A 19,300-nucleotide genomic window follows, 5' to 3' on the forward strand; every position below is an offset into this window, starting at 1 on the left:
GCCTGATAGTGATTTGGACATAGTTATATGTGTGTTAATCTCAGTATTGTGGTTGTATACAAGTATGGCCACCTGTGAGAAATTAGAAAAAATAAAGATACCCCTCTGTGGTTATGCCATGCTTGTGGGAGTTTTGTATTGTTTTCACTGTTTATTGTGGCTGGTAGTCTGGGCACCTGTACAGCACAGAACATACCTGCCATTTCCACCCAGCCCAGCCTCCTTCCTACGAGCTTGAAGCATCATGAAATGTTTCATGAGTCAATCAATTAAACTTCCCATCAATGTGGTGTCTAATATCATCAGGCGATCTCTACAGAATGCACTAATCACCCACGAGCCCCCATCTTTACAGAAATGGGACCATTTTAAGGGACAATTCACCCATATTCTTCTGTGCAGTGTTTCTTTACATGCGAGAGGAAAGTGGAATGCAATTTTTTTTTTTATGGAGCGTAGCACAGGTTAGCATTCATAACTGAACATCATTGTACCCCATTGCCTTTGCAATTTAGGCTATATAGGCTATACAATTTCAAAAGCCTTAGTATATTAAAAGTTAAGCTTAATGAAAATAACACAAACCTTGTTAACTGACTCTGAGGATGGCCAGCTTTTCTATGCATGTGCCTCGTGTAAGAAAAGTGTGCATAAATGTACTGTATGTGTGCTGTCGTATGTTGGGCCTGCGTGGCCATGGATTTAAGTGTAGTGCTCCTTTTTTAATGAATCCTTTCATTGAATTGCGCCAGCGTGTTTCTTCCCCATATCCATTCTGAAGTCAGCCCCATGGTTCGACAGCAGAGAGTTCTTGTTTACCGAAGCCACGTTTCTAACCGTAGTGGGGGTCGTCGTCCCAGTTGTCGAGGAAATGCAAGGGACTTCGCTAGTTGCCATATGCATGTAGCCCCTGGGCGTGTAGCTGCTGAGCAGGAACTGCTTTTGCGTAGACAGAATACACAGTATATGGAGTCCTGATGCTAGTGTCCTCTGAGAGTGGGGCCTTTTGATGATGGCCAACCCATCCTGTCTATCCCCATCAGCCCTGAGGTCCTGACTTCAATGGGACTCACATCATCATAATAATAATACATTGAAAGGATACTTCTGTGTTGGGCCTTTTTGTCAATGTGTACACAAGCTCATGTATTGTGTGTGTGTGTGACCATCTTTGTCATTTTCTCAATTGTATGTCTAGTCAGCTCTGACAGAACAGCATAAAGAGTCTCTCTAGGTCAATTAAGTGAATAAGCAAAAACAATTGTATGTGGTCCAAGCAGTCACAAAAACAATGTGTTCGCCATTAGTGAGGCGACCGTCATTGGTAAGAGTACTGTTACATATGCCTAGTAGATATTGCAGAGGCACACAGCAAGACTGTAACAATAAAAACACTGCTGCAAGTCTGAATATATGGATTTATACAAGGAATTACCAGATCAGAGGAACCCTATCCCAATCAAAAGCGTTTCACGTTATGTATTCTAGCCCCAGGATTTTGGATCCAAGTCTGCTTTGCTCTATTTTCGATGGTGGGAAAGTAGGCTAGTGGGTACTCATTTCAGTTCATTGATACTTTTCCTATTTCCTGACATGGGCCAGTTGTAGTCAGGTGGTCTCTATTCCCCAGTCCCACAGTGTAAAATTGTCATGGTTATAAGAGGCTGCCTCGTGAAGACATGCCAATGTCTGTGCTGTGCTGTGGTACAATAACCGTTTGCTCTCTTTTGCTTTCTCTCTCACTTTCTTTCTATCTCTCTCCAGTGTTTTCCGATAGCACTGGCAGTCGGCTATACAGCGGATTATACTCATTTTCAGCTGGGTACTTTTTCCACTTAATTTAACTAGGCTACTTATCATTTAGCTAGTCAGAAAAGTCAGCCGAGCCCCCTCCTGCTAGAATGAACGATATGCATCTTCTAGCGATCTATTGATAGGATAGACTTACACAGTTAAGAAGTGAGGGATGACAGGGAAACGCTGGTTTGACAGTCTGTCTGTCCCGCCTCTCGGTACCTTGGTGTGTACGCTGTGGTTGCAGTCTAATTTCTTTGCACAGAGGGACAGGGCATGAATTGGCACGTCCCATATAATGGCGTAACGATGAGTCAATCTTGTTTGCCTATTTGTTTTCTGGCACAGTCATTTATTTTCTTTAGCGTGCAGGGTCTGACATTAACGGTGCCCCGGACCAGTGGGCCAACTAAACCTGTGGCCGGTGGATCCCGTAACTTTTCAGCGCATTTTGGCATTCCAGTTCAACATTTACCTGCTCTGTCGCAGTCTACGGTTGGAAACTACATGTAAATGTTATGCTGTTAGTATTTATTTTAGGGAAAGTGATTTACAAAAGTTAACCTTCTATAGTGAACATGCCAGCAATATGCTGGCTACTATTGATGGTCTGCAAAAAGAACCTACAAAAATACACCTAGCATTTGTCTTGGCTAGCCTACATGTCTCTCTTTTGGAATATTCCTTAAAGGGGCAGCGTCCTATTTTCAAATCTTTTCAGTTACATACTTCAGAAATAAAAATGAATGCAATTTATACAATGTAATTCCAAAGAATATAGTAATACTTGCATTGCTAAATTATATTACACAGCTTTTTAACACTTATAATAACCAAATGCAGCCTATTAATAGCTGAGTATAGAGCGAAAGCATGCCAACCTATAGGCCCTGCATGACAGTAATCATTTAAGAACTACACCATCTCCAGGCCAGTAGAAATTCTGTTCGGGCCAGAAGATTTTTGGCCAACTGGCCTGATCGGGCCAGTGAGAAAACAAGTTAACCCCTGTGCGGACGGGACGGACATCCAGCGAAAAATCCTATCGCCATTAGCATAACAAAATGTAATTTTTTTCCCCAACTTTTTTAAAAATTATATCGTTTTATAGATACACCTCTCCTGAATCGAACCATGTTGTCCGATTTCAAAAAGGCTTTACAGTAAAAGCAAAACATTAGATTATGTTAGAGGAGTATATCGTAAAAGTAGCCACAGCCATTTTCCGACCAACCACATGCATCACAAATAACCAAAAAACAGCTAAATGCAGCACTAACCTTTGACAATCTTCATCAGATGACACACCTAGGACATCATGTTAAACAATGCATGCATTCTTTTGATTGATAAAGTTCATATTTATATATAAAAACAGCATTTTACATCGGCGCGTGACGTTGACTATTTTCCCTCAAGTGCATCCAGTGAAACAGTGCTACAATTTACTAAATTACTATTCGAAAACATTTTTAAAATGTAATATTGTCATTCTAAGATTTATAGATGAATATCTCTTGAAAACACCTGTAATACCAGATTTAAAAATAACTGTACTGGGTAATCACACTTTGCGATTAAAAGGGGATGCGATACTCAGAAAATTACCTAGTAAATACAGGTCTGCGCCATCTTGGAACAATCCCATATCACATCTAGTCTTGTATACTATTGTCAATAATCCCTTACCTTTGGTTGTCTTCATCCCAAAGCACTTTCAGGAATCCCAGGTCCACAACAAATGTATTTTCGGTCGAAAAAGTTCATCCTTTATGTTCCATTAGCTTGTTGTTGTTAGCGCGTCTGAAAGCTAATCCAAATGCTCCGTCGGCCACGGGACAGCCATTTAGAGAGAATGCATTTTTTTCCCATTTAGGTTCGTTCAAACATGTCAAACGTTGTATAACATAAATCTTCAGGGCGTTTTTCAACAAGAGAGCCAATAAGATTCAAGGAGGATGATTGCATTGTGTTTCAAAACGTTTCGAAAGGGGAGGGTAACCAGGGGCGCCGGCGTCATAATGGTGATGGCCCTCTCCGTGTGACCACGTTCCACAGCGTGTCATTGTGTCAGTTTTCACAGTAGGAGTCTCAAATCACTTTGTAAAGACTGGGGACATCTAGTGGAAGCAATAGGAAGTGCTCAATGAACCATAGCTCACGGTGTGATTAATAGGCAACGTGATGAAGTTGAGTTCGCAATTCAGAATTCCACTTCCTGTTTCCATCTGTCTCGGGGTTTTGACTGCCATATGAGTTCTGTTATACTCACAGACACCATTCAAACAGTTTTAGAAACTTTAGGGTATTTTCTATCCACAAGTATTAATTATATGCATATCCTAGCTTCTGAGTTTGAGTAGTAGGCCGTTTAAAATGGGCACACATTTTTTGCAAAAATCGCTGTAGCGCCCCCTATCCTAGGGGAACGCCAAGAGGTTAATGTTGGTCCCTTGCGTATTTCATATGCAGCCACGGAGTGGTGGTGCAGAGACTTTACTGTGCTTTGATTGACGAACAGCAAGCTTGACTAGTTTTACAAAAGGTGTGGAATTGACTGAATAAAGTCGATCTCATATCCTTGCCTAGTTATGTCCATGATATCGCATCGGGACCAGTAAACAAAAAATCTGGTTTGTATTTTCAATATGAAGTCAATCAGGAGTTGCCAGACAGTGATGTTAAAATGAGTGACATCACTCGATGAAGATGATGAATCCTCATCACTGCAGGAACAATGGGTAGGCTAGTGGAGAGCGCCAACACTCTGGTCCAAATAAAAGAAAATGGATTGAAGTGTTTTCTTTTTTTTTTAAAGGTGATAATACTTATATGGTATTGATATGGGTCACAGATATCAAACAAATCAAATCACATTTTATTGGTCACATACACATGGTTAGCAGATGTCATTGCGATTTGTAACGTAATGCTTGTGCTTCTAGTTCCAACAGTGCAGCAATATCTAACAAGTAGTCTAACAATTCCACAACAACTACCTGATACATAGATTTGTATGTATGTAAAGTGATGGAATAAGAAAATGTACATATAAATATATGGATGGGCCATGACCGACCAGCATAGACAAGATGCAATGGATGGCATAAAATACTGTATATACATCTGGGATGAGTGGTGCAAGATATGTAAACATCATTATTAAAGTGACATTAATGAAGTGACTAGTGATCCATTTTGTTAGTGGCCAATGATTTCAAGTCTACAGTCGTGGCCAAAAGTTTTGAATGACACATTAATTTCCACAAAGTTTGCTGCTTCAGTGTCTTTAGATATTTTGTCAGATCTTACTATGGAATACTGAAGTATAATTACAAGCATTTCATAAGTATCAAAGGCTTTTATTGACAATTACATGAAGTTGATGCAAAGAGTCAATATTTGCAGTGTTGACCCTTCTTTTTCAAGACCTCCACAATCCGCCCTGGCATGCTGTCAATTAACTTCTGGGCCACATTCTGACTGATGGCAGCCCATTCTCGCATAATCAATGCTTGGAGTTTGTCAGAATTTGTGGGTTTTTATTTGTCTACCCGCCTCTTGAGGATTGACCACAAGTTCTCAATGGGATTAAGGTCTGGGGAGTTTCCTGGCCATGGACCCAAAATATCAATGTTTTGTTCCCCGAGCCACTTTTGCCATATGGCAAGGTGCTCCATCATGCTGGAAAAGGTATTGTTCGTCACCAAACTGTTCCTGGATGGTTGGGAGAAGTTGCTCTCTGAGGATGTGTTGGTACCATTCTTTATTCATGGCTGTGTTCTTAGGCAAAATTGTGAGTGAGCCCACTCCCTTGGCTGAGAAGCAACCCCACACATGAATGGTCTCAGGATGCTTTACTGTTGGCATGACACAGGACTGATGGTAGCGCTCACCTTGTCGTCTCCGGACAAGCTTTTTTCCAGATGCCCCAAACAATCGGAAAGGGGATTCATCAGAGAAAATGACTTTACCGCAGTCCAATCCCTGTACCCTTTTCAGAATATCAGTCTGTCCCTGGTGTTTTTCCTGGAGAGAAGTGGCTTCTTTGCTGCCCTTCTTGACACCAGGCCATCCAAAAGTCTTTGCCTCACTGTGCGTGCAGATGCACTCACACCTGCCTGCTGCCATTCCTGAGCAAGCTCTGTACTGGTGGTGCCCCGATCCCGCAGCTGAATCATCTTTAGGAGACGGTCCTGGAGCTTGCTGGACTTTCTTGGGCACCCAGAAGCCTTCTTCACAACAATTGAACCGCTCTCCTTGAAGTTTTTGATGATCCGATAAATGGTTGATTTAGGTGCAATCTTACTGGCAGCAATATCCTTGCCTGTAAAGCCCTTTTTGTGCAAAGCAATGATGACGGCACGTGTTTCCTTGCATGGTTGACAGAGGAAGAACAATGATTCCAAGCACCACCCTCCTTTTGAAGCTTCCAGTCTGTTATTCGAACTCAATCAGCGTGACAGAGTGATCTCCAGCCTTGTCCTCGTCAACACTCACACCTATGTTAACGAGAGAATCACTGACATGATGTCAGCTGTTCCTTTTGTGGCAGGGCTGAAATGCAGTGGAAATGTTTATGGGGGGGTTCATTTGCATGGCAAAGAGGGACTTTGCAATTAATTGCAATTCATCTGATCACTCTTCATAACATTCTGGAGTATATGCAAAATGCCATCATACAAACTGAGGCAGCTGACTTTGACAATTAATATTTGTGTAATTCTCAAACATTTTGGCCACGACTGTATGTAGCCTCTGTGTTAGTGATGGCTGTTTAACAGTCTGGTCTTGAGAGAGAAGCTATTTTTCAGTCTCTCGGTCCAAGCTTTGATGCTATATATATGGATCTAGGTCTACTGATTTTAATCAAAGCGTTGACTATGGAGTAGTCAACTGCTGCTTTCTGTGTCGCAAAGCCCATGTTTAACACCTGCTTCATTCTTCAGTCATACCTTTTAAAAAGGAAGCTTGACACGTGGACTCTTCCATGATTCGGCCCATTGCAGTAAATTTTTGTACAACAGCAGATGAAACTAACACTAAAAGTGTGAAAAAGGATCAGTGTTACTTACTGAGGGTTGCGATTTGGTTGGCTATTCCATGAGCTTGTGGAAACACTTTCTGTCTCTTGTGCTCGCTCGCTCTCTTTTCCTTAATGCTACTGCTGGACTCCATTTGGCAAAGAGAGGGCCTGAGAGACGGAGTGTGTGCTTGAGTGAGTGTGGCCGTGGCTTTTAAGAAATGGCTGGGAGTGATTCCTGCCTTTCCCCATCAGCCCCCTTGTCCTGGACCTTTTTGTGACCTTGTGTTTCAGCTCCCTTCACATGCATGACTTCCTCACAGCACTTAGCCCCCTGTTCAGACACTGGCCGCACACTGTCCAGCTGCCCGTCCACTCTGCACCCAGTAGGCCTTCATCCCAGTGACGGGGCAGGCCTTTAGAAAGCCACCCCATATACCCCCATAAGGGGGGGGGGGGGGCTGCTCCTTAAGGTGAGTCAGTAGAAGGGGTAGGATTGTCTCAGGTGGAGAATAAAGGGGAGAACTGGTGGGGGGTATTCACATCACAGCAACCTGGAACTCCATTTGAGAAGCAAACCATTGGGGAAGGGTGAGTATGGAAGCCCAGTTCAGGTTTGTGCTACAGTATGGAGAAGAGCGATAGCTTTTGTTTGGCTGTTCCTCCATATTTTCAGTTCCCTGTCCTCATGAAAGACTGATGTCCACCCAGAATGTGTTTGGTTTCCGTTTGATTCTTGACTTTTTGTGCTCGGTACTGTCCAAGTAGCCAGGGGTTTATGGAAGTAGGCTAGTGGAATGAAGGAAGAATGTGGTTTGTCTCATGTAGCTAGTTTAGGGAGACCAGTTAACCACAGATTTGTTTCAAAATGTTATGTACTGTAATCTAGGTTAAGAACTATGATGTTGGACAAACAGGTTTGGAAGGTGTTGTTTTCATGAGACAGTTATTCTTATTGAGATTTGCTCACGGGTTTTTCTCCATATTTCTCAGATTTTCTCTCCCCTGCTATTCATAAACTAGCCTATTTGATTTGAATGGCTTTGAATTTGTGGTTTGTATGGTAATAACGCATTGGTACATATCTGGTACTCCTTCAATCTGGTAGTTCAATAGAAAAAGAACTTCAAATCACATTTTATTTGTCACATATTTTATCAACAACAGGTGTAGGCTTACTGAAGGGGCCTACACATGCAACAATGCAGAGAAATAATAACACAAGGAATAAATACACAATTTGTAACGGTAACTTGGCTATATACACAGGAAACCTAGTCGGTGCAGGGGTACAAGGTAATTGAGGTAGATATGCACATATACAGTGCATTCGGAAAGTATTCAGGCCCCTTAATTTTTTTCCACATATTGTTACATTACAGCCTTATTCTAAAATTGATGTGTCCCCCCCTTATCCATCTACACACTACCACATGACAAAGCAGAAACATGTTTTTTGATTTTTTTTTTGTTGCAAATGTTTACAAAAACCCGGGAAATATCACAATTACATAAGTATTCAGACCCTTTACACAGTACTTTGAAGCACCTTTGACAGCGATTTCAGCCTCGAGTCTTCTTGGGTATGACTACAAGCGTAGCACACCTGTATTTGGGGAGTTTCTCCCATTTCTTCTCTGCATATCCTCTCAATCTATGTCAGGTTGGATGGGAAGCATCGCTGCACAGCTGTTTTCAGGTCTCTCCAGAGATGTTCGATCGGGTTCAAGTCCGGGCTCTGGCTGGGCCACTCAAGGACATTCAGAGAAGCCACCCCTGCATTGTCTTGGCTGTGTGCTAAGGGTCGTTGACCTGTTGGAAGGTGAACCTTCACCCCAGTCTGAGGTACTGAGTGCTCTGGAGCAGGTTTTCATTAATGACATCTCTGTACTTTGATCTGCTCATCTTTCCACCGATCCTGACTTGTCTCCCAGTCCCTGCCACTGAAAAACCTGCCCACAGCATGATGCTGCCACCACCATACTTCAGCGTAGGGATAATGCCAGGTTTCCTCCAGATGTGACGCTTGGCATTCAGGTCAGAGTTCAATCTTTCATCAGACCAGAGAATCTAGTTTCTCATGCGCTGAGAGTCTTTAGGTGCCTTTTGGCAAACTCCAAGCGGGCTGTCATATGCTTTTTACTTAGGAGTGGCTTCCGTCATGTGCCACTCTACCATAAAGGCCTAATTGGAGTGCTGCAGAGGAGGTTGTCCTTCTGGAAGGTTCTCCCATTTCCACAGAGGAACTCTATAGCTCTGTCAGAGTGACCATCGGGTCCCTGGTCATCTCCCTGAACAAGGCTTTTCTCTCCCGATTGCTCAGTTTGGCCGAGCGGCCAGCTCTAGGAAGATTCTTGGTGGTTCTAAACTTCTTCCATTTATGAATGATGGAGGACACTGTGTTCTTGGGGACCTTCAATGCTGGAGATATTTTTGGGTATCCTTCCGCAGATCTATTCCTCGACACAGTCATGTCTCGGAGCTCTACGGACAATTCCTTCAACCTCATGGCTTGGTTTTTGCTCTGACATGCACTTTCAACTGTGGGACCTTATATAGACAGGTGTGTGCCTTTCCAAATCATGTTCAATCAATTGAATTTACCACAGGTGGACTCCAATGAATTTGTAGAAACATCTGAAAGATGATCAATGAAAATAGGATGCACTTGAGCTCAATTTTGAGTCTCATGGCAAAGGATCTGAATACTTATGTAAATAAGGTATTTTTGTTTTTTATTTCTAGTACATTTGCAACAAAAATCTAAAACCTGTATTCACTTTGTCATTATCGCTTTTAGAATAAGGCTGTAATGTAACAAGATGTGGGAAGTCATGGGGTCTGAATACTTTCCGAAGGCATTGTAGGTAAGGGTAGAGTGACTAGACAACAGGATACATAATAAGCAGTATCAGTAGTGTATGTGATAAGTCAAAAGTGTTGGTGCAAAAGGGGGTCAATGCGGATGGTCTATGTAGCTATTTGGTTAACTATTTGTCAGTCTTATGGCTTGGGGGTAGAACCTGTTCAGGGTCCTTTTGGTTCCAGACATGGTCCACCACTTGCCGTGCAGTAGCAGAGAGAAGTCTGAGACTTTTGTTAGGGCCTTCCTGGTATAGAGGTCCTGGATGGCAGGTAGCTCAGCCCCAGTGATTTACTTGGCCGTATGCACTACCTTCTGTAGCGCTTTGCGGTCGGATGCCAAGTAGTTACCATACCAAGAGGTGACTCAGCCAGTCAAGATGCTCTCAATTGTGCAGCTGCAGAACTTTTGGGGGATCTGAGGGCCCATATTAAATATTTTCTAGCGTACTTACTGTGATGATTATTTCAGGTCACACTGAGCTAGTGTTGAATGATTTGTTTTGAGTATGGAATAGGCTAAATGTGGAATAATCTGACGGAGGACTAGTGTGTCCATCTACGTGTGCTGCAGCAGCCTCAGCTGAGCTCACCACATTTTACATTTACATTTTAGTCATTTAGCAGACACTCTTATCCAGAGTGACTTACAGTAGTAAATACATACATTTCATTTTCATTTCATGCATTTTTTTTTTTGTACCCACAGCACCTCTTGATGCTCAGGCAAACAGTAGCCTCTGTGGCTTGGGGCTGTGGCACAGAACAGGGACCGAGCATCTGACCATGGTCAAACACGGGAGTTTTGCTTGCAGACCGGTCAGATGGTATTTGTCACCTGTCTGGTGTATTACCCGAAGGGAGAGGGCGATTGAAAGATTGTTTTGGGAGGATGCGCTGTCGCCACTTCCGCTGGGTGTTTCAACAGAGGGAGAGAGACAAGCAGCAAAGGAAACACCCTTTGAGAGGAAACGCCCGTTCAGAGGCTCTGCTCTGCACTTCCTGGTGTAGAGGGAGTGTGCTGACATACACCAAATAAATGGCTGTACTGACATGTACTGACAGTACTGACAGTACTGACATGCAGACTGTCTCACTGTGTAACATCATGGAAGGAAGATCTATCCACTACTCCTCTCGCTTTTAGAAATGAGCAAATCTGGTCACGAGGTAAATAGCGCCCAGGGAATAGTAATGTGACAGTGTGAAGTCTAAGATCAGCCAGGCAGGAAGGAGTAACGCCACATCATGTAGGGGATGAGTGGGGCAGCTGGGAAGGGGTCTTTAATTATTAAGACCAACCCCCTCCTCCTCCTCACCCCCATGCTGCTTCAACAGGGCCTCATGGTTAATACTTAATACATGGCACAGTTTGGTGAGAGGCAGGATTTAACTGTCACACAGTGACCAAATCTCAGCCTTGCAGACAGTTCAACATTAAGATTTCCTACACCACACTTTTTCTGTTGTCAAATGCTGCCCCAATTTCACACCAATGTGGCTGACGGTACCATTAGATTAGGTGTGTAGATTGATAGTCAGGGAAGTCATCATTATGTCATAAAATATATGGTTGTTTTGTCAGAGCCTCATGTGAAGTGTCTATGGTATCAAGCATACCACCGTCAACATTTTCAGAGACATTTCCTAGATTTAGAGAACATGAGTTTTCTGATCTGTATCATAGCCCTTATTGCTGTTATAGGGTTGTGTTAATTACAGTTACCTTTTAACAGTGATCGTTTTTTAATCTTCATTTTTTTTCACCCAAATGTGTGCTTCCACACGATCTCTTTTAAGCATCACGCACTCTTTCTTTAGATGACAGCTGAAACTTAATTTGTAGGTAACCAGTTATGCTGAAGTTAGCTAGCTAACCTAAAACAAGACTGTTTTAGAATGAATTATAACATTTTATTTAACTATGAATGCCATGGCTGAATGCCTAGATTGAGCAACTCATTTCCCACAATGATTTTATTCAGAACATAACTTCCATTCCATTTAGCTACTGTTTCTGTTGTAGTTCTCAAGTCAAAAGATTAAAGCAAAGGATCCCAATTCTAGTACAGGAGCAGCTTGTGACTAGTAGGGCTGTGACAATTATGGAATTTTGGGTAACTATTGTCATGCAAATTGACATGGATATTGACATAATGTTTTGAGCATGTAAAGCATGATAATGCATCTTTGAAAATCACCTATGATATACCTAATAAATATAGCACAGGTTTGGTGATTTCTCCCCTGTCTCAAAGGAAGCTTCTGACAGTGCCCTTTTGCTTGTAAAATGATTACTAACTTCATCCAATGAATGTAAAAATGAAGAACTGCGATTGAGTAAATGGTCTTAGGGATGTAATGATTCACTGATATGCATCGGTCCCCGGTTCAAATGTTCCAAATGAAGCATGTATGTGTAACAGTGTAGGTTCCGTCCCTCTCTTCGCCCCAACCTGGGCTCGAACCAGGGACCCTTGCACACATCAACAACTGACACCCACGAAGCATCATTACCCATCGCGCCACAAAAGCCGCGGCCCTTGCAACGCAAGGGGAAACCCTACTTCAGGTCTCAGAACGAGTGACGTCACTGATTGAAACGCTATTAGCGCGCACCACCGCTAACTAACTAGCCATTTCACATCGGTTACATATGGTCAGAAACGGATTTTAAAACGTAATGTTTTTTTCGTCTTATTGTTTTATTCAGAAAATAACTTATCTGTTGTGACTGAGTTGATGCGTCCTCCAGTTCAGTAGCCTATCGAACTTTTATGCATGTAACTGCGTAGGAGTGTCATAACTGTGTGCACAGTGCGGGAGACATAGCTACTTGTGCCAACGAGAGGTAGGCCGATCCCTGTTTCTAGTAGGCTATTCGTACATCTGCGCGGCACCTTCAGCGTTCAGATGCTTGTAAAATGGCTTCCGCAATGTCAAGTCACAGGCTTTTTTAAGTTGAGTTACAACCAACGTAACTCGCTGGGTCAATGTTACCAAGTGTGCTGTAGAATTAATTATTATTTTTTACGGAGTTGTGTAGCCCACCGGAATAGACGCAACTAGGGCTGTGGCGGTCACGAAATTTTGTCAGCCGGTGATTGTCAAGCAAATAACTGTCATTCTAACGGTAGTTGACCGTTAATTAACAAACACATTTAGCATCTCCTGGCTTCCGCGCAAAAATTACCGTGACTGACTGCATGGTCACATGGAATTTGACTGCCTTCATGACTCGTGACCGCCAGTGTGGCGGTAATATTTAGATTATTCCGGTTTACCATGAGATAGTTTGGGTAGTTTTGCTTTAAAAAGTCAGTGTATTTGGTCACTTTTACATGAACAGGATAATTTCATAAAGGACAGCAATCATTTTTGCTAGCTGCGCATGGTCGTATTCATAGGTCAGTGGGAGAAGCTCTCTGTAAAATTCAAAATGGTCTAATTTTGAGACTGGGTAAAATCCCCAAATGCATTGCATTAATTGGCTAAATGCCTTCTAATTTCTAATTTCTAACGATGAATATTGACATAGTAGCATACTAGCTCAAGTCATTTTTGCAGATTGAAGATGTTATGTTAAGTCACATCAATCATCTCCAATCCAAAGTGAAATCTAGAATTGGCTTCCTATTTCGCAACAAAGCATCCTTCACTCATGCTGCCAAACATACCCTCGTAAAACTGACCATCCTACCAATCCTCGACTTCGGCGATGTCATTTACAAAATAGCCTCCAATACCCTACTCAACAAGCTGGATGCAGTCTATCACAGTGCCATCCGTTTTGTCACCAAAGCCCCATATACAACCCACCACTGCGACCTGTATGCTCTCGTTGGCTGGCCTTCACTTCATAATCGTCGCCAAACACATTGGCTCCAGGTCATCTACAAGACCCTGCTAGGTAAAGTCCCCCCTTATCTCCGCTCACTGGTCACCATAGCAGCACCCACCTGTAGCACGCGCTCCAGCAGGTATATCTCTCTGGTCACCCCCAAAGCCAATTCCTCCTTTGGCCACCTCTCCTTCCAGTTCTCTGCTGCCAATGACTGGAACGAATTACAAAAATCTCTGAAACTGGAAACACTTATCTCCCTCACTAGCTTTAAGCACCAGCTGTCAGAGCAGCTCACAGATCACTGCACCTGTACATAGCCCATCTATAATTTAACCCAAACAACTACCTCTTCCCCTACTGTATTTATTTATTTTATTTATTTTGCTCCTTTGCACCATATTATTTATATTTTAACTTTTAACTTTCTTCAAACTACAAATCTACCATTCCAGTGTTTTTCTTGCCATACTTTATTTACTTTGCCACCATGGCATTTTTTTGCCTTTACCTCCCTTATCTCACATCATTTGCTCACATTGTATATAGTCTTATTTTTTTCTACTGCATCATTGATTGTATGTTGTTTTACTCCATGTGTAACTCTGTTTTTGTATGTTGTCGAACTGCTTTGCTTTATCTTGGCCAGGTCGCAATTGTAAATGAGAACTTGTTCTCAACTTGCCTACCTGGTTAAATAAAGGTGAAATAAAAATAAAATAAAAAAGTTAAACAGTGGGTGATGATGATTAGAGATTAAAAGTGGGTGGACAAAAAGCATACATTGCCCCCACCCCTAATCTGATAATGGGGTGGTAGATGCTCAGTCTGCCATATGGCTCAGCTCAGGTGCCTACACACACACTGAGGACCACTCTGTTTAGCAAAGTCATCTCTGACAGAGCCATCTCAGAGAGGCCCAGCTTCTGAGCTCCCATCGGCAGCAGATTCATTTAAAATAGAGAAAGGAATGTGTTCACACAACAACAAAACATTGGTGTATCGTATCCAGCCGAATCACATTAGGGGAACGAACTAATCAAACCGAATCGCACCGAACAAATATATTGTTCCTGTATCGTCTCGGACCCATGTATCCAGATTCATATCGAATCGTTCATGAAAGGAGAGATGCACATTCCTACTATCTACTTGAAAATAAAGTTGAACCCCCGCCCTCCTCCTAAAAGGAATGTATTATGGCGATTTGTTTATTGTCCATAATTGACAGTTACACGATTATACAGTTATTGTCCCAGCAGTAGTGACTAGTTCATGTGGAAGAACATGGATAAGAAGTAGCCTAGGCTAAATCTAATAGCTGTAGCTATTATATTTTACATGAACTTTCATATCAGACCTGGCTGATTTAAAAAAAAAATATATATATATATATATTTTCGTAGAATACGGTTTTCTTCCCCTATAATCAAAATAGATTATACCTACAACCCATGTAATGTGTTTTAAATTAACATATTTAATTAGGGTCAAATTTGAATGATTTATAAAATTGCCATTAATCATGATATAGTGATAAGCCCGTAGAAATCCTCGGCCAAGTCCACTGAACTTTTTATGACCACTTGGTTGACTCTCAGTTTAGTCTGTAATAAATGTATGTCAAGATGATAAACTTAAGAGTCAATACCCACAAGGCAAACGGAGTTTGTCAGGGTTGGTTTTGGGTTAAGTGAATGGCCACTGTGTGTGTGTGTGTGTGTGTGTGTGTGTGTGTGTGTGTGTGTGTGTGTGGCTATCAGACCTGGGTTAAAATACTATTTAAAATATCTCAATTACTTTCACATGGATTTGAATGAACTATTTGGAAATACACTTGGAACGTTTAACCCAGGTATTTGAAAATAGTATTTAGATATACAGTTGAAGTTGGAAGTTTACATACACCTTAGTCAACTACATTTATACTCGGTTATTCACAATTCCTGATATTTAATCCTAGTAAAAATTCCCTGTCTTAAGTCAGTTAGGATCAATACTTTTATTTTAAGAATATGAAATGTCAGAATAATAGTAGAGAGAATGATTTATTTCAGCTTTTATTTCTTTCATCACATTGCCAGTGGGTCAGAAGTTTACATACACTCAATTAGTATTTGGTAGTATTGCCTAACTTGGGTCAAATGTTTCAGGTAGCCTTCCACAAGCTTCCCACAATAAGTTGGGGGAATTTTGGCCCGTTCCTCCTGACAGAGCTGGTGTAACTGAGTCAGGTTTGTAGGCCTCCTTGCTCGCACACGCTTTTTCAGTTCTGCCCACAAATTTTCTATAGGATTGAGGTCAGGGCTTTGTGATGGCCACTCCAATACCTTGACTTTGTTGTCTTTAAGCCATTTTGCCACAACTTTGGAAGTATGCTTGTGGTCATTGTCCATTTGGAAGATCCATTTGCGACCAAGCTTTAACTTCCTGACTGATGTCTTGAGATGTTGCTTCAATATATCCACATAATTTTCCTCCCACATGATGCCATCTATTTTGTGAAGTGCACCAGTCCCTCCTGCAGCAAAGTATCCCCACAACATGATGCTGCCACCCCCGTGCGTCACGGTTGGGATGGTGTTCTTCGGCTTGCAAGCCTCCCCCTTTTCCTCCAAACATAACGATGGTCATTATGGCCAAACAGTTCTATTTTTGTTTCATCAGACCAGAGGACATTTCTCCAAAAAGTACGATCTTTGTCCCCATGTGTGGTTGCCTCTCCTTCCTGAGCAGTATGATGGCTGCGTGGTCCCATGGTGTTTATACTTGCGTACTATTGTTTGTACGTATGAACGTGGTACCTTCAGGCGTTCGGAAATTGCTCCCAAGGATGAACCAGACTTGTGGAGGTCTACAATTTATTTTCTGAGGTCTTGGCTGATTCCTTTTGATTTTCCCATGATGTCAAGCAAAGAGTCACTGAGTTTGAAGGTAGGCCTTGAAATACATCCACAGGTACACCTCCAATTGACGTCATGGATTTAGAAGCTTCTGATAGGCTAATTTACATAATTTTCTGGAATTTTCCAAGCTGTATAAAGGCACAGTCAACTTAGTGTATGTAAACTTCTGACCCACTGAAGTTGTGATGCAGTGAGTTAAGTGAAATAATCTGTCTGTAAACAATTGTTGGATTAATTACTTGTCATGCACAACGTAGATGTCCTAACCAACTTGCCAAAACTATAGTTTGTTAGCAAGACATTTGTGGAGTGGTTGAAAAACAAGTTTTAATAACTCCAATCTAAGTGTATGTAAACTTCCGACTTCAACTGTAAGTGTGTAGTAGCACCAATCTCCCAGGCTGCAACCTTAAGAGGCTCCCAGCAGTAGCAGCAAGGTGACTGGGTCTGTGCGCCTGCTTCGCTGGGTTCTTAATGTTGTGAAGGTTACCACACCCTGTTCCCCTTCACCAAGGGGTTAATTAGCAGGTTTCCTCCCAATTGTCCTCTGCTTGTTAAATCTCATTAGGTTAATCTGGCTCTGTCCTCCTGCCGCCTCTCCTCCCTCTCCTCTATCCTCCTGTGCACCAGAACATCTCCCTAAATACCCATCCAGCCTTCCTCATGCCATGGGGAGGAGCTTCCCTTTTCTTTACACCACAACGACCCAATTATGATTCGGCAGTTATCTATACTAGACAAAAAATATAAACACAACGTGTTGGGCCCATGTTTCATGAGCTTCAGTAAAAGATTCCAGAAGTGTTCCATACGCACAAAGCTTATTTCCCTCAAATTTTTGTACAAATTTTCTTACATCCCTGTTAGTGAGCATTTCTCCTTTGCTAAGAATGCATCCACCTGACAGGTGTGGCATATCAAGAAGCTGATTAAACAGTATGATTATTATACAGGTGCACCTTGTGCTGGGGACAATAAAATGCCATTCTAAAATGTGCAGTTTTGTCACACAACACAATGCCAAAACTGTTTTTAGGGAGTGTGCAATTGGCTTTCTGACTGCAGGTATGTCCACCAGGGAATTGAATGTACATTATTCTACCATAAGCCTCCTCCAAAGTTGTTTTAGAGAATTTGGTAATACATCCAACCGGCCTCACAACCGCAGACCATTTACATTTACATTTACATTTAAGTCATTTAGCAGACGCTCTTATCCAGAGCGACTTACAAATTGGTGCATTTGTAACTATGCCAGCCCAGGACCTCCACATCCGGCTTCTTTACCTGCGGGATTGTCTGAGACCAGCCATCCGGACAGCTGATGAAACTGAGGAATATTTCTCTCTGTAATAAAGCCCTTTTGTTGGGAAAAATACATTTTGATTGGCTGGGCCTGGCTCCCCATTGGTTGGGCCTATGGCCTCCCAGTCCCACCCATGGCTGCACCCCCACCCAGTCATGAGAAATCCATAGATTAGGGCCTAATGACTTTATTGAAATTGACTGATTTCCTTATATGAACTAACTTGGTAAAATCATTGAAATGGTTGTGTTTATATTTTTGTTCAGTATATTTCCATTTTGAATCAAGCAGGTCTGTTTTAATGGTATTTTTATGTGAATAACGTTTGCGTACACATCGGGGGTAGGAGAAATTGGGTTCTGAGAGAAGTGATTTGACTGCTTTGTCTCAGAACCTATAATGTGATTGGAAAGGTGGCTTAGTAATGACTGTCTTATCCACTTTTATTCTGATCAAATCTATAGCTGTTATTGCATGTGAAGTAATTGCCACTGGATGCTTTTGAAAATGAAGGAATTCCTCAACAGTTTCTATGATTCGTGTATTAGGCTTCCCTATGCCAAATAGCAGTACAATGTGGAATCATGGCTTGATAAGGTAGTAAATGCTGATTTGCTTCATAGGAAGAAGAAATGCCTTTAAAGCGCTGGTCCCCCCCTAATTTCACTTCCCTCTCCCTATGTCACTGCATTGTGCATGATGGAGCCAATAGAACTGGCTGGAAAATGTGAAGTCTGCTTCCCTCCTCCACCACCTCTCTAAAAATAGCCGGCTGAGAGAGAAGGCAGCAGCATAGAGACACACTATCAGTGGGCCTGCCAGAGGTTTCAACACACTCCCACCACCAGAACAGAAAAAGGCCCTCTGAATCATACCTCTGCCACCATCACAGAGCTCCCCCCACAAAGAAATATCACACTTACATCACCAATGTAGACTCCCCAAGCTGCCCCTAAATCCCACTTCTGCCACCATTTACAGAGCCCCCCTCCACTCATATTTCTGCCACCATGGTTGGTTTCAATGCCATCTGTTTGACCAATTTGGTTTGTATATATTCCATCTCAATTTGAACATATTAATGCCCCCTTTTTTTTCTTCATGTAACTGACTATTGTAATTGGATTTACAATCTTATTTAGTCACCACCAACATCCAATATGGCCCTATAAATACATTTTAGACATCCCTAAGATTATTCAAGGCACCCTGTAGTAGGGCTGGGCTGTATACCGTTTTTTTGCGATAAACCGGTATTGATGCACGGACCGGTTTGGGTTTTTACTTTACCTTCTATACCAGTATCTCAATGTTAGGTTTGTTAAATGTGATACGCAGTGTGTAACATCCATGTTTATAGTTTACTTCGCTACTTGAGTTCTCTCACCACACATATGCCGCTTTCCACACAGATCTAGCCACGCCCCCTGTCACACAAGGAGCGCATTTGTAGTTTTTCAACCAGGAGACACTTGAGTTCAGTCTGCATGGTCAATGCATATGCAACGCTGTTGATGACGACGATGCAGTTGTCACCACTTCTTAATATAAATCTACTAGCATTCTAA

At 42.1% G+C, this 19,300-nt stretch overlaps 1 protein-coding gene across 2 annotated transcripts in view; it reads left to right on the plus strand.

Moving 5' to 3' along the window:
- Positions 1 to 19,300, plus strand: part of LOC115165854 (guanine nucleotide-binding protein G(I)/G(S)/G(T) subunit beta-1) — a 50,760-nt gene that overhangs the window by 10,853 nt on the left and 20,607 nt on the right. The gene's annotated exons all lie outside the window — the stretch shown is intronic.

This window comes from Salmo trutta, chromosome 28 (genome assembly GCF_901001165.1).
Source record: "Salmo trutta chromosome 28, fSalTru1.1, whole genome shotgun sequence".
NCBI lineage: Eukaryota > Metazoa > Chordata > Actinopteri > Salmoniformes > Salmonidae > Salmo > Salmo trutta.